Source organism: Rattus norvegicus, chromosome 4, assembly GCF_036323735.1.
Source record: "Rattus norvegicus strain BN/NHsdMcwi chromosome 4, GRCr8, whole genome shotgun sequence".
NCBI lineage: Eukaryota > Metazoa > Chordata > Mammalia > Rodentia > Muridae > Rattus > Rattus norvegicus.
In genome coordinates this window covers 115893005-115904247 of record NC_086022.1, presented here as the reverse complement: position 1 = coordinate 115904247, position 11243 = coordinate 115893005, and positions in this window count along the sequence as shown.

The following is an 11243-nucleotide window of genomic DNA, read 5'->3' as shown; positions in this document are numbered from 1 at the left end:
TGGTGTATGTGTGGAGGTCAGAGGACAACTTTTGAGGGTTGGTTTTTAATCTTTCTTACATAGGTTCTAGGGATCAAATAGGACAATCAGGTCCACATGGCAAGCAACTTTACCATGGATGTATCTTGCCAGGTCCGTTTTTCTTTGATTAAAGAGAATAAAAGGGCTTTATATATTATGCAGAAACTAAGAATGACATAAGAAGTTGACAAACCTAATTATAGTTTTAAAATCTGTCAATTGCAGAACATTCTATTCAATGAATTCAGATGTAATGTCTCAGAACCTCGTGGTCTGTTTCCTGTCACTATTGTTTTCAGGCAGGGGCTGGGGACAGAGCTCAATGCTAGTGCACCTGCTGAGCTGCTTAGCATGCCAGAAGCCACAGGGAAGTGCAGCCCACAGAGGAGAAGACAATGACCCTCCCCGCCCCCATACCACAAGCTGAAACAAAATACCATTGTTTCCAGGCGGCCCTGTCCACAGAAACTCTGGTTTGGGGATGGGTTCTCAGGAGGTGGTTAGGGAATCTGAGCAGTTCATGAACTCTTTGGTTCCGAGATAAAAGAAAGAATTATTGGAGTAACATGTGTCTAAGTGCTGTGTGACACCATTCCCAGGGAGATGTGAACACATTTCTACTCATCCTAGGATGAAGAACAAATGACAAAGTCTGGACACTACCAAAGTCCAACTTCAGTGAGGTTTATGAGTCACTGCCTGGAGCAAGGGCAGTAGCGAGCTTAGGAAAGCTGGAAGCCTGGAGCTCTGAAGTGTGTGCTGGCAGCTTGATGGGCTGGAGATTATCTTCTCGGGGCTTGGCTGGTCTGCCACTTCCTGGAGTGTTTGGCTGCTATGTTTTCTCAGCAGTCTTTACTGATTGTATAACCTTAAGTAGGGTATGTGGTGGCGGGGTCAGGGGTTAGTGACATGCATTTGGTTGATTTCAGGTACTTCCTGAGACTCCTGATTATTTATTTCCTAATCTTAATGGGTTTCCTTTAGAATATTCCAAGTCTTGCCAAAGCTTCCTTTCGTAATTTCTGGGTCATAGAGAGCTTGGAGGAAGTTACTCTACAGCAGTAAGGAAGCAGGAAAGGGATTACAAAATGCAGACAGAATTTTACACAACTTAATTTAGAAAAGTAGAAGACATCAATTAACACTTCTCCAAGTGCCTGAGAGACTTGCGGTTGTACTTGGGGGTGTGTGAGATGTCCGTGGATGGATTCCGGAGATGTTCATGCAACTTTGACAGTCACAAGATCCGCACCCATAAAGTGTAAGATCAGGAAAGTGAGTCTTTTCATCATATCATGATACCATGAAGTAGACTCCCTAAAGAAGAGAGGGGAGGGAAGGTAGATGGCAGCCTCTCTCCTCAAAGAGAAGGCCACCATTGGCCCCTTACAAGGTATTGGAAGGAGTGTCAATCAGTTTGCGGTGGCAGACCCCAGAACTTAAACACATTCACACCCTGTGGTCCAATAATTCACATTTTAGAAATCAACCTGTACATTTTTATGTCATCTTATTTGTTTGTAAGGAAGTTAGTCTCAAAAGTATTTAGATACAAGGGCAATCATTTAGAGGTGATCTAGTGCCTTCCAGTAAGAATTGGCTCCCTAAGTTGTGGTGTGTGAAATATACCCATGAGCTGAAAAACTTGCCGAGGTATACATATTAGGAGAAAAAAGCCAGGTGACCAAAGGCGGGTATATTTATTTATGCCTAGGCACATAGAGGAAAAAATATCCAAAGGATTTTAAGAGGGCTATGTCTACAGGATGAATGAAGGCTGATTTATGCCTCACGTTTTGCTTCTGTTTATGTGTCTTTGGTTAACAGTTTAAAAAATGTTAAAACAGTTTAAAAAACAGTTAAAAAAATGAATACTATGAAAACCAAAATCCAGTAGGCTGTAGTGAGCTAGGATTTAGTGATGGCCTCTGTTCAGGAACATCTGATCATTTTAAATGGAAGCTGCTACGGAGCTCTTCATGTGTGCAGTAAGAGGAACACGTGTTCAGCACCCCCAGCAGCAGTCATTTGGACATATTTTCTCAGGCTAGATGGAGTCCGCTTATAAGGGGAGTCCTGCCCGACCTTCCCTTTGATCTCGAGGCTGCAGCATCCATCCACAGGTTTTTATCTGGAACTGTAATCCTTTAGGATGTGGTGATCGTTCTACAGACACCTTCCCTCCTTTTTGTTCCTCTTAGCGTGCCTGCTATTATACAAGGACAGAGAAACCAAAATAATACAACCATTCAGTCAGCCTCACCCGAGTGCGGGTGACGGGGCTGTGAGACAAACCCAAGAAGAGATGCTGAAGTCTTCCGTGTGTGAGTGGGGCCAGCAAGGACCCGTGCACTCTTCTTTAAGGAGTAAGCTACAGACACAGCTATCTCTCACCATCTGTGGGAACAGGCTCCAGGACGACACTCTGGAATTCGATTCAAAAGGTACTCAAGTCCTACATGTAGACTGGCAGAGCATTTGCTTCTAACAAGGACTTGTATTTATTCAACTCTATAGAGTTCATGACGCTTAGGTCAATGTAGCTGCTATGCAAATGGCTGCCCTCAACTGTTTAGAGAATAATGGTACAGGGAGACACCTACATGCTTAGTAAAGATGAAGTTCTTCCTTCATAGCTGGTGGAATACGCAGCCTCAAAACCTGTCTGTATGTGGGGCTGACTATAAAAAGTCTGTCTTCCTATGGAGTAAAATCCTGAGACCATTGCTCTTCTCTGTAGTGGAAAAATGTGTAGATTTGTCAAAGCAAACGGAAAACACTAGTGGTAAGACCCTTTCAAGTTAGAAATACCCTGGAGAACATCATGCCTCTACCGTCGGGTGGGAAAAGTCCTTGCCAAGTTTTTTTCCCCACATTTTTGTCATCACCTGGGAATTTATCAAATGTCGCTCACATTGCTATTTCAGATTAGTTAGAAACTTCTATTTATAATTTTTAAATATCTGCATTGATCCATGTCGATTCTCTGGTAGTGAGATTAGATCTTGAGTTTGAGACCACAAGCTCTCCATTAGGCTTGTTAAGTTAAATTTCCAGTTAGTTTTGACGTTTGAAAGTTTGCCACTAGATGGCGCTTGAAATCCATGAGACTGAGGGAGATCTCGCTTGGGAGGCAGGAAGACGCAGGCAGGGAATCCAACTTGGAGTCTCAGAACAGCATTATATATTTGTAGGGGGAAAACACCCCAAAAACAAAAACAAGCAGTCTCATGAGTGTGCCAAAATGATTAGAGGGCAGGATGCTTAAACTGGACCTATAAGTGATAGGCTGTTCGTCTTTAAATATAAATTCCCTTCATCTGGATTCCTGTAGGATCCGTATACAGGATTTTGGTATTAAGACAACAGGCTGCTGGGCTAATGAGGGTCTGGCAAATTGTGAAGGGCTGCGTTCTGTCTGAAAAGATCTGGAATGTGTACAGGGAACCAAAATGGCTCTCAATCCCAGCTCAGTGTCTGCTCTGTTGGCTGGCATGTTCTGTCTCATTCTGTCTCTGTCCTGTCTCTGTCCCTGTCTCTGTCTCTGTCTGTCTTGCTCTCTCTCCCTCATTTATTTGGTTTTCATTCTCTCATATATCAGAGCAGCAAGTGTGATGTACCATTTGACTTCAGGACCATGGCCCCGCAAACCCGTCTGCCTGGATGTGGCTAATCTGGGTGGAGTGAGTAGCCGGCAGAGTTGGAGGAATGGAAAGCCTCATGTCTAGCCAGGCATTATGCAACAGCATCGTGGAGAAGCACAGCCAAGTAAACAACATCCAGACCTGCAGTGCTGCTTACTGGGCAGACTGTGCAGCCTGAACCAAGAGGGTAACCATGCTAGATGGGCAGGCGAAGGGCGGGCTTTGGTCCCACCTTCATAGCCAATCAGTCGTCAGCAAGACCTTGGGAGAGTTAATAAATCATCAAACATTTATTCTTATTGAACACAAAGAAGCTAGTTGATAGGCTATCTGAAAGCCTTCGTGAAGTCATGTCAGGACACAATTTAAAATTTCTTACTTATTTTTCCTGATGGTTTTCGATGTGGCTCTCCCTGAGATTTTGACACCCTTCTTGCTTTCTACAGCAGGCAATGGAGGATGAGATACCTGGTTAGCGTTCTGGCTTCAAGTCTAGACTATTTTTCTTCCTCTCCCTTTTCCCTCCTTCTCTGCCTCCCTCCTCTCCCCCACCTCACGTGTGTGTGTGTGTGTGTGTGTGTGTGTGTGTGTGTGTGTGTGTGTGTGTGTGTACATAGAGGTATGCATGTGGAAGGAAGCTACAGGTCAACCCTGGTTATTATTCAGAAGTCATCCACCTTTTGAAGACACCCTTTCACTGGTCTGGAGCTCACCCCTAGTTAGGCTGGCTAGTTTCTGAGCCCTAGGGGTCCTCTCATCTCTGCCTCCTTAGCACTGGGGTTACAATCCTTCCAGCTCTGTGGACTATGCCACCTTCATTTAGAAGGCAGACACACAGGATCTCGGGTGGCCTCCTATACCCAATGAATCCAGACCTGCATTTTTATAGAGAAGCCCCAGGGACCCACGTGCTACTATTAAGTGGCCCACGCTGGTTACAGAAAGTTAAACTGAAAGCTACTGTTGTTCTCTCCCCGATCCCTTCTTACCGATATAAAGACGTCACTCGGCTGAGAACTGAGACTTGGTCATTTTTTTTTCTTGAGACAGGGTTTGTGAACCTCACACCACATCATAGCGTGTCCTCAAACTCAGGATCTTCATGCTACAGCCTCCCAAATGCCGAGACTGCGTGTGCAAGCTGCCAGCCCCCTGATAACTATTTATTACGGCCCCACTTACTGCTTCCCTCTGGGCTGGGAGTTCATGAGTTTCTTTCCTCATTGCTGTGAGAAAACACAGGCGAAGGGGTAGGGTTAACTGTGGCTCGCAGTTTAGGGAAGGATACTGCCAGCCCCTTGTGGTGGAGAAAGCATGAAGACAGAAGGACAAGGTACCTGGCTGCCTTGAATCAGGAAGCAAGTAGTGAGTACAGAGTGGGGACAGGCCACACAGACTCAGGGGACCTGCTTTCTCCAACAAGGCTTTATCTTCTAAATCAGAGCCAGGAACTAGGGACCAAGTGTTAAACACAGGAGCCTTTGAGGGACACTTCACATTCAAACTACAAGGGACAGGGGCTGGAACCAGCCTCTGTCCTATTAGGAGGAGAAAGGAATCACTTCTAGGTGATGTGCCTCTTTGTGTTTTTGTCTATTGTGACACACTACAGTTTTGGGTGTTGGGGCCTGTAGTCTCCAGCAGCTATTGGCTGCATCTATTCTTTTGAACCTCTGAGAACCCGTGATAGGGTTTCCTCACAATAGCAGGATGAACCTCCTGAGCTGGAGAACAGTCTTCCTCGTGAGAAGTATCTCATATTTTTAGGGCATCTGGAGGCAGCCCTGGGCTTGTCTATCACCCGTACGCTTGTCTCTCTGCCCACTTCTCAGTGGCCCCCTGAATCTGATGGTGGCTGATGTCTATACCGACACTGCCTAGTGCCCCCAGAGCCACTGTGGCCTTCAGTCGAATTACAGAAAAGACCTCTGATATATCCAAGTGGGGAGCACCCAGCGGCCCAGGGAAGGAGGAAAGGCCAGCCAGTTTTTCTCATTATCAACATCCTATTCTATACTAAGGGACCATATAGGGCTTTCAGAGCAGAAAATCTGATCAGAATTAGTGTGCATGTGCATGGAATTTACCTGGAATTTACTCTTATGGACCGATGGAGAAGTCTCTCATACATTTCTACATTTGAAACACTCTTCTAAGTAGAAATGGACAGTCACAACCTGCTCACCCTAGCTGGCTCCCTCACCCCCTCCTTTGAGGTGACAAGACCTAGGTTGGGAAGTATTAGGTAGTGCATGGTGGTGGTGCATGGGTTAGAGATTCCAACACATCCACTGTTCCTCGTAGATTCTCAAATAGCCAGACATCTTCTGTCTCTTTTGGAACCAGCAGGATTTACATATCATGTCCCAAGATTCCTTATCCAACTAGCCTCTTCCAGTTTCTGGCAAAACTTGCAGGTGGCCGGAGACATCCTCCTGAAGCGATGCTCAGTATAGACAAATACCAGCACAGTGAAACAAGAACATTTTTCTTGGATGAAAGCCAGAGTAGAACCGAGTCATACAAATCCTCTGTGCTCCCAAGTCATGAGTGGGGGGAGCGGTAACCTTTCCACAGTTCTGTGTAAATTCCAGAAGGCTAGTCTATCTTGACGCCATTGCAGCTTGACCTCCGTCCTGGAGGGACGAGAATCGACTCCCTGAAATCCCTCCTCAAACTGAAGATGTGCTCTCCTGGCTCATTTGTTTAACCCCAATGACATATGGGGGAAGTGTGGACTTTGCGATGCTGAAGGTGGGCTGAGGCAGCCAGGGAGGTCTCCAGGTCCCACTTGCAGCTTCTTTGGCTGGCAGCGTGAAGTGCATTATTGAAAAAGGCTGGCAGCTCACAGCATTGTTTGGCTTTCTACCTTGGCAACGGCAAGCAGCAAACTGTAGGGAAGTTTCCCCTTAATCTGCTGGCACGTCTACCTTACCGCAGTGCAAGATGCAGTCTGCGGCACACTGATCCCTAAGAAGTGAATAATTTACTTGAAGTAATTTCTCTGCTACCGTCGTTTCAGGCATATTGGCCAACCATGGAGAATATAGATATTCTGTTTTGACAGTCACTGGTAGCCATTTTTCTCTTGGGGAATTAACAGAAGGTACTTGGGATTACCCAGATGGAAATCCTCGGTGTCAGTACAGGCCTAAAGGCAAATGAATCAGTCTCCCTTCTTGGCATCATTTAGTGGGTGTACCAAGAGCCACAGTGGCGTACGTGGGAGCTTGTTAGACATGCAGAAACTTGGGTCACCTCAGATCTACTGAATCAGAGTCTGGGGCTCGACAAGATGTCCTTAAAGTGACCCACATCCTTACACTTGAGAAACAGGCCCGTTAGCATCACCAGGCCTCAACCTTGCTGGTCTTAGAATCAGCTGGTGAGACTTAAAATATCCATGCTAGCCCTGGCTAGACCACTGTGTAGGTATGGGGATCCTCCCACCGCAGCGGACGTTTGCTGGTATCTGCAGAAATATGATTGTCATAATTGTAAGAGTGCTTCTGACCTGTGGAAGACAGAACCCAGACTGCCAAGCACCCTGTAACACAGTGGATGGCCCCTCACAATGGAACAATCAAATTCTAGGGAGCTGAAGTTGAGAACTGCTGCAGGCGGGAACCAGAAGCCAGGTACTTTTATAAAGCTTCCTAAGTCAGTCCCATGCGCAAGGAAAACTGGGGACAAGGAGTTGAGATTTTGCCCCATGCAAAAAGATGACTTGAATTCTGAAGATGAGGTGGATTGAACTGTGGCTCATTACAGTGTCTTCAGCTGTGGAAAGTGGGGGCTAAGGTCCTGAGAGAGAATATGGAAGTGGTTAGAACCAGCGGTACCTTAAGGAAGCAGGTTCTCTGTGCTACTCTAGACCAGGTAGAGGACAACAGGTCTGGAACATGAGTCTTGCCATAGGGTCTTTCTCAGTGATTGGTTTGCATGTGACTTGTCTGGAAGAGACAACAGGAAATTTATTCAGAGAGGTCATTCAGACCTCCAAGAGGAGTCTAAGGTAAATCAGTGAGTCACTGAGATTTTTGCAGGTTATTTTCAAGAGTGTGGACAGCTCACAGACTACACTACTCATGAGTACGATTAGCCAGTTGTTACCATTTTGGTAATCTTGACAGGGGCCTTGTGAGCTTCATGACCTTCCTCCTCCCTCCACAAAGCAATGTTAAGTGAGCTGATCTGACGAGATTCTTCTGTGAGTGGTCACAGCTGCTCTACTGCAAAGTAGTGGTGGCCATTTCCAACTGGAGTCAACTCTACATGACAGCTCATAACTCAGTGGCTTAAAACGACTTCTAATTGTCTGCCACAGTTCTGTGGTTTGACTAGGTTCAGCTGGATGGCCTTCACTGAAGGTCTCGCCCAGGAGTGCTGTCAAATGTTTGAAGCTTTGGTCTTCTGATGGCCTGCATGCTGGACATCTGAGATGGCTCACTCACATGGCCGACACTTAGTGGCTATCTGTTCTCTGATAGCCTAGCTCAGATCTCAGCAGCACTGCAGACTGTAAAACATGCTGATGGCTGTGCCATGTGCTTTGGGTTTCTGTCATTTGGCCAGCTAGGTTCTCACAGAGGGATTCTCATGGGAGCAAATTCCAAGAGGCAGGAGTAGAAGCTACTAGGCTTCCTGAGGCAGAAGTTCTTCTGTTTCACTTTTCTTCACTTCACTGTTTTGAGAAGTCCTGAGGCACACTGAGACTCGAGGAAACAAAGAAGCAGTCTCTTGTGCAGAGGCTGGAACCAGGGTCTTGGGTGAACCTTACAAATTCTAAGCAAAATTCCCAGCTCAACTTCATTTCTTGATGGGAGAGAGACAGAAGATGGGATGTTAAGATATCTTTGAGAAACACTGTCTGCTTTTGAATCCAGGAAATTAAGGACAGGGGAGGGGCAGGTAGCAGCTCCAGCAAGTTGAAGATGCTGGGAACTTCCTCTTCTTCTGAGGGACATAGACCTTGTGTGTGTGTGTCTGTGTGTGCTCATTAATGTGTGCATGTTTATGTCTATATGTATTATGTATATTCATGTGTGAATGCATGTTCCTGTATATGTGTGTTAATGTGTGTATGTGTGTGTGTAATATGTTTGTGTCTGTGCGTGCTCATGAATATGTGCATGTTTATGTGTATATGTATTTGTGTGTATTCATGTGTCAATACATGTTCCTGTATATGTGTGTTTGTGTGTGTGTGTGTGTGTGTGTGTGTGTGTGTGTGTCCACATACAGGAAAAGAGTTTCTGGGAACTGAACTTAGATCCTGTTGCAAGGCAAGTATTTTACTGACTGAGCCATCTCCCCTGAGCCATATAGTGTAGACTCCAGGCTAATCCACCACTGCTGGGGTTCTGATACTGGAAGAGTCTGCTCTACAGGGGGTGTGTTCCTTTTCTGCTTCTGGATGATAGGGAAACCAGGGCACAAGAGTGCAATGAGTGACTAGAGGGACTTTGGTCAAGGCCAAGAGACTTGGTCACTTATAATGTTCCCAAAATTCAGCCTTCGGCCCAATTAGACTGGAAAGCATAACTACAGTGTGTAGTACATGTCAGGACTACAGTGTGTAGTACATGTCAGGACTACAGTGTGTAGTACATGTCAGGACTACAGTGTGTAGTACATGTCAGGACTACAGTGTGTAGTACATGTCAGGACTACAGTGTGTAGTATATGTCAGGACTATAGTGTGTAGTACATGTCAGGACTACAGTGTGTAGTACATGTCAGGACTACAGTGTGTAGTACATGTCAGGACTACAGTGTGTAGTATATGTCAGGACTACAGTGTGTAGTACATGTCAGGACTACAGTGTGTAGTACATGTCAGGACTACAGTGTGTAGTACATGTCAGGACTACAGTGTGTAGTACATGTCAGGACTACAGTGTGTAGTACATGTCAGGACTACAGTGTGTAGTACATGTCAGGACTACAGTGTGTAGTACATGTCAGGACTACAGTGTGTAGTACATGTCAGGACTACAGTGTGTAGTACATGTCAGGACTACAGTGTGTAGTACATGTCAGGACTACAGTGTGTAGTACATGTCAGGACTACAGTGTGTAGTACATGTCAGGACTACAGTGTGTAGTATATGTCAGGACTACAGTGTGTAGTACATGTCAGGACTACAGTGTGTAGTACATGTCAGGACTACAGTGTGTAGTACATGTCAGGACTACAGTGTGTAGTACATATCAGGACTACAGTGTGTAGTACATATCAGGACTACAGTGTGTAGTACATGTCAGGACTACAGTGTGTAGTACATGTCAGGACTACAGTGTGTAGTACATGTCAGGACTACAGTGTGTAGTACATGTCAGGACTACAGTGTGTAGTATATGTCAGGACTATAGTGTGTAGTACATGTCAGGACTACAGTGTGTAGTACATGTCAGGACTACAGTGTGTAGTATATGTCAGGACTACAGTGTGTAGTACATGTCAGGACTACAGTGTGTAGTACATGTCAGGACTACAGTGTGTAGTACATGTCAGGACTACAGTGTGTAGTACATGTCAGGACTACAGTGTGTAGTATATGTCAGGACTACAGTGTGTAGTACATATCAGGACAGTGAGGACAGTGTGGAAGCACTAGTCTGTATGCACACCTCCAGTATGAACACTTCCTTAGCAAGCTTCTACAGAGTTGTGCACAGAATGTGTAAATACTGTTGTCTCTTAGATTTGGGTGCCCATCAGTATTGACTGGGAGCTCCACAGGGTACAAATATCTGCGTACACCCAGCCGACACAAAATCACTATCTTGAGGTTATGAGGGTTAACTATATATTTCTCAAAATGTGCCAGGGTCTCTTCATGTGGTCTGAAATATGGGACCTATGTTTAGTGTTGCTGACAAATAGGAGGAGAGGATGAAGTGATCCTAGGAAGGACTGAGTCCTTAGACAGAGCCAAAGGTTTTAAGCTGCCTTGGGGGTGCAGGGACTCAAGCCCAGGTCCTTTGAAAGTATCAAGAACTCTTAACTGTTGAACCATCTAACCAAAGGTTTTGGATAAATTAAAGAGTAGAGGAGGTTAAATATCACGTGGGAATTTTGTACTTTTAATCCTTGATAATCGTATGTACTTATGAACCATAATTTGATGTTTTGATATGTCTATACAAGGAATGAAAGTATTTCTTTCTACTCTCTGGTCGTGTGTGTGTGTGTGTGTGTGTGTGTGTGTGTGTGTGTGTGTGTGTGTAGGTCTGGGTATGTGAGTGCTGGTGCCTACAGAGGTCAGAGGCATTGGATATCCTGGATCTGAAATTACAGGCGTCTGTGAGTCGGTGTTGGGGACTGATTGAGCACTAGGAAGTGCTCCTCTCCACTGAGCCATCTCTCTAGCTCTCAGCTGTTCTTAGGAACATGTTTTGTGTTTTGCTACTATGCGACTCTCAAAGAAGTCTAGTTCAAATCCCACTGAGTTAAAAGGGCATCTTTGCTAGAAAGAACTCACAAAATCTGAGCTTATTGGCCAGCATGCTTGGGTGGAAGAGGGAAGGACATGGCCAAAAGCTCAACTGACAAAGATTTAAAAGATGGGAAAT